Here is a 5,853-nt window from a genome sequence, read left to right on the forward strand (position 1 = left end):
GCTATTAAGCTTGGGCCTCATGGTTTGAAGTACATGCCTCGGACTGCTATTAAGTCTCAGGCCTTGGTGGACTTTATCAATGATTGGACAGAGTTGCAGGCACCTGAGGAGAAGCCAGATAACACATATTGGACTATTCACTTTGATGGGTCTAGGCAGCTAGAAGGCTCGGGGGCTGGAATTGTCTTAACTTCCCCTCGAGGTGAAAAATTTCGTTATGTACTCCGGCTTATGTTCCCATGTACTAACAATGTAGCTGAGTACGAGGCCTTACTTCATGGTCTTCGAATGGCCAAGGAGATGAACTTAAGCCGGGTAAGGTGCCTGGGCGACTCAGATCTCGTCGCTCAGCAGGTGTCAGGAAAGTGGGATTCCAAGGATCCTCTCATGGCGGCCTATCAACGTGAAGTAGATGCCGTGGCTGGACATTTCAAGGGTTATCAAGTGGAGCACATTGATCGAAGAAAGAACGAGGCGGCTGATGCTTTAAGTCGGCTGGGATCTCAACGTAAGCCGGTGCCACCTAACACCTTTCTTGATGTTTTGCATAACCCTTCTGTCAAGGTGCCTACCGAGGAAGAACTAGCGGTGCCAGACCCGGAGGCACAACTGGTGGCGGCTCTTCATGTCATCCCGGATTGGACAGTGCCCTATTTGGCTTACATGACCCGGGTGAGTTACCTGAGGATGAGACCATGGCAAGACAAATTGTCAGGCGTTCCAAATCTATGACGATAGTTCACGGCGAGTTACACCATCTAAGTGTCACTGGGGCGTTCCAATGCTGTGTGTCGCCTGCAGAGGGACAAGAGATACTTCGTGAGATTCATGAAGGAGATTGTGGTCATCATGCCGGCTCAAAATCTCTTGTGGCCAAGGCTTCCCGTCATGGTTTCTACTGGCTCACGGCTCATGCTGATGCGGAGGATCTAGTCAGTAAATGTGACGGTTGTCAGAAGTTCTCACGACGTGCTCATGTGTCGGCTCAAGAATTATGGATGATCCCAATTACTTGGTCGTTCGCAGTCTAGGGGCTTGACATGGTTGGACCTTTCAAAAGGTCTAAGGATAAAAAGACACATCTCCTGGTAGCAGTGGATAAATTTACAAAGTGGGTTGAGGCGGAGCCGGTCAGTAAGTGTGATGCGGCCACGGCTGTTCAGTTCATGAAAAAGGTGATCTTTCGTTTTGGTTTCCCACACAGCATTATAACTGATAATGGTACGAATCTCTCCAAGTGAGCCATGGAAGAGTTCTGTCAAAGAGAACATATCCGGCTTGATGTTTCGGCTGTTGCTCATCCTCAGTCCAATGGTCAAGCAGAAAGAGCTAATCAAGAGATCCTGAAAGGCATCAAGCCCCGGCTCTTAGTCCCCTTACAGCGGACTCCGGGTTGTTGGGTGGAGGAGTTACCCTCCGTGTTATGTAGCATCAACACTACGCCTAACAGATCCACGGGTTACACACCTTTTTTCATGGTTTATGGAGCAGAAGCAGTTCTGCCAAGTGACATCCGACACGACTCACCCCGTGTGGCGGCTTACGTTGAGGCGGATAACGAAAAGGCTCGTCAGAATGCACTTGACTTGTTGGATGAAGAGCAAGACTTGGCCATAGCCCGCTCGGAGATTTACCAGCAAGACCTGCACCGCTATCACAACCGTCGGGTTAGGAGCAGAACCTTTCAGGAAGGCGACTTGGTACTCCAGCTCATCCAAGATCAATCTAACATGCACAAGTTATCTCCGCCTTGGGAAGGACCCTTTGTGGTCAGCAAGAATCTAAACAACGGGTCATACTACCTCATTGATGTTCGAGAGCACAAAGACTCACGTAAATCAGAGGAGGAGACTCGCCGGCCGTGGAATATTGCTCATCTGCGGCCTTACTATACTTAAAGCCTTCGGCTCTTAAGATGTATATACGTTTGACGATGTACATATTATATAAAGCAATAAAGCAGGACCTCTGTCCTTTTTTCCATAAAGAATGTGTTTATGTCTTCTTTATCAGGTGGTGGACACTACCAACAGGGACCGGATCATATCTGAATCCGGCTTTCCCTTTGGCACGGCTTATGATCATATCTGAATCTAGCCGTGGTCACTTGGGGGCTTCCTGTTCAAACATAGGTCGTATTCGAACCAAAGAGAACATAGATGTCGATACCCACTTGATCGGCATACTGCCAAACCCACTTGGGGGCTTCTTGATCATATTTGAATCACAGCTTAACCCCTTTGTGTCTGACGTGGATCGTATTCGAATCAGCGTCATTAAACAACTCTTATGTTCACTTGGGGGCTTCCTGTTCAAACATAGGTCGTATTCGAACCAAAGAGAACATAGCTGTCGATACCCACTTGATCGGCATCGCCAAAGCCACTGGGGGCTATATGATCGTATCCGAATCTTAGCTTAACCCCTTTGGGACGGTTCTCTGATCGTATTCGAATCAGGAGCATGTGAACATTGCTTATGAATGTAGTTACTTTAACTGTCTTTGAACCTTCTTGAGGAGATGATTCTTGGTTCTTCCGGTTCAGTATTGACTACCCCAAGTTCTACAAGTGCCAGGTACATATGAACCGGGAAGGTTACCAAAGGGTTCGCAGGTATGCTATTACGATTATAAATAATCATAAATCGGCCTGTATATGATGTTTTTGTGCTATGTTCCGGGTTATCAATACTTTATAAACCCCTGGCGCAGTAAACCGCCCAAGAAAGTTTTGTTTGTTTTATGTGGCAAGGAAAATTTAACTTCAAGGAGACAAATGGTCAACATAAGCTGGGGATATAGGCTAAATGGCGGCTTACGAAATTGTTAAGCGCCATAAACATGCAAGAAGGCATGACAAACATTGAGAAGTTTTTCCATCCTATTACAAGACTCCCCGAGCCTGAATAAAGTGAAGCATCGTTTTGGCAAAGGTTAAGACGCCTGGAAGCTCATTCCTGTGGCGGGCTCGATGGCTCCGGGTTATCCTTCTCCGCCTCTCCGTCGGTTGCTTTGTCCTGGAAGGTGGACGAGGCCCAGTCAATGCCGCTCAAGGCTTCAAATTCAGCCTTATCATCTATTAAACCGGCCGGGTCCACTTCAGGGGCAAAGGTATGCTTACGTGTTGGAGGGATCAGGCTGACTTGGTCATACGGAACATTTGGGATTCTCCGGTTCTCGCTATCATAGCCCGACGAATACTTATTGAGGTCAGTATCATTGCCAATGAGAGTCGCCAAGGGACGAATGACTTTGACACAGGCGGTGAAGTCTTGATCATCAAATGCAGAGCCATCCTCCTTCAGGCTTGGATATCCAAGAGTCAGATCAGCCAAGTCAAGCTCTGGCACACATGCCTTTGCCCGGCTTAATGCGGCCACGGCTCCGGCTCTTGCAGATGCCTGCCTTAAGTCCTTAATCCATTGAGGTAGCACTGCGAGATGCTTCAACACATCTTGTAGGAGGCGGGGAGGGGTATTTGATAAGGCCACAACGGCCAAAGCACGTTGTGACCCGGAGTACAGCTGCTCCACAAGGGTATAAACCGCCTTGAGCTTGATCAGCATGTTCTGCTTAAGGTTGGTACTCCTGGGGCATGTATGGTCACAAGCATAACAATAAGCCGGAGATAATTATCACAATAATCCTTGGAAGATTACAATGTTTAAGGTTTTTCAGAGTGGCTTACCGAAGATGGCTGAGACCATTTGGGATATCTGTCGCTTTAAGTCGGACAGTTCGGTTGTTGCCTCTGCAAGAGATGCTTCTGCCTTCTCGGCCCGAGTCACTAGTGAAGCCCTCTCATCAACCCAAGCTTTTTTCTCTGACTCAAATTTTTTATTCAATTTCTCTTGTTCAGAGATGCTGAATTCAAACTTGGAGTTTGCTTTCTGAGTTTCAAGCTCTTGAAGCTTTAGCTGGCTCTTCAGGTCAGCAATCTCCGATTCAAATTGACTTATGGTGGCTTGTATTGACATGAGGTTATGGTAAGGATCATGATAAGGTAACATTCAAGTCCCAAACACTTTACAAGTAAAGATATTTGGAACTTGGGGGCTAATGTATGCTCAAAGAATTTTTTAACTTACTTACCGAGTCATACATATTAAGTCTCAAGCATTTTACAAGTAAAGATACTTGACACTTGGGGGCTAATGTGTCAATTCAAAGTCTCATGCTATCACCGGGTTAAATGTATTCACTTTAAACTGGACAAACTAACAGTAAGTAGATTTCTAAGTCTATAGCATACTCATTCATAAGCAATAGACTTGGGGGCTGGTACAGTAAGTAAGGTTCAGGAAAAAGCCAAAGTTATACCTCAGATTTATGTTGTATTTGCTTCACCATGTCAATTTCCAGGTCACGGCTATTGTGCACTTGGTTCAGATAGCCCGAGACTATATCACCAATGCTTAGGTGAGTATAATCAGTGATGTCCTATTTGGCTTTCCGACATTGGGCAAACTCCTCCTTGGCAGTGCATTGAGCAAGAACAGTAGGCTGGCCCGGTTCAACATATTGGCTTTTCAGAAATTCAACTTCTGGATCAGTCGTCTTGACCGGGCTAGGAATTTCCGGGTTATCAGAATTGTGGACAATGTCTTCTGCAGGCGGGTCAGAGGTTGACACCGGAATATCAAAAGCCGGTTCAGGCGGTGGCTGATGAGTGGAGCCGTCAGGAACGGATGAGTCAATCGCCGGTTCAGTGACCACCGGGTCTCGGGGCGGCTTGTTCTTCTTTGCCCTCTTGCTGGGCTTCACCTGCAGGCTGTCAATCAAAGTGAAAGGATGAGTATCAACGTATAATTATGGAAAAACTTTAAGTAAGAAAGGTTGCATTACCCGGGAGCTGTTTTAAAAGCCGGCATGTTTGATTGCATCGACTCGTCGGAAGACGGAGAGGTATCCTGATATTTGGAGTCAGATGAATTGAGAGGTTGGCGAATTAGACCCGCCAAAGGAATAGCAGAATGTAAATTGGAAATAACCTCGGTCCGACGCTTCCTGGTTACATCGGGTAAGCCAGAGGAGAGTTCTGCGTCTTGAGTGGCCCGAGTTTGCCTCCGGTTCTCAAGCTGTTGTTGCTTCAAAAGAAATTGAGGATCTTGGTAAGCTAGAGGATGTGAAAATCTTACTTTCCGGGTCACCCTTCGGATTTTTTTTGTTGCCAAAGGCTCTGAGTCGGAGGAGATTATAGTTACCTCTTCGTCAATTGCTTGACTGTTCCCTGTATCCTCCTGAAAGGATAAAATGTCAGTAAAGTAACGCCAAAGGAGTTAAGGAAATTAAAAGATTACCTCTTCCTCATCCGAAGACGAGTCATCCAATTTAAACAGATCAGAGGCGCTAGGCTTTTTCTTCTTAGAGGTGCCCATCTTGGAGGCCTTCCTTTTGGTTTTCTTGGCTGCCCTGGCCTGTTTGGCAGCCTCATGGTTATACTTGACCTTCCAGAAATTGTCATCAACCTGTGGAAAAAGATAAGGAATCATAAATACAAGAAGGTATAACATGTTAAAGAGTAGTTTTGAAGATTGATAACTTACTGCAGGGGCCGGGTTCTTCTTGCAGAAGGGAAGTAAGCCGAAGGCACTACTGGTTACAGTGCCCTCCTTCAACAGTGATTGGACTGTAGCGTCTACCACATCGTCTGGTAAATCATCAGGACTATGATGCATTGGGTCATCCTTTTCGCCTGTGTAAGTACACATTAAGCCGGAGCGGCGGCTTAACGGTAGTATCCGCCAGGTGACCCAGACTCGAACCAGATCGATGTTGTTTAACCCGTTCCCTAGAAGAGCTTTGATCTTCCTGATGGTGGGGTTGAGAGGCAGGTGCTCAATAGCGGATAA

This window comes from Triticum dicoccoides, chromosome 2B, assembly GCF_002162155.2.
Source record: "Triticum dicoccoides isolate Atlit2015 ecotype Zavitan chromosome 2B, WEW_v2.0, whole genome shotgun sequence".
Lineage (NCBI taxonomy): Eukaryota > Viridiplantae > Streptophyta > Magnoliopsida > Poales > Poaceae > Triticum > Triticum dicoccoides.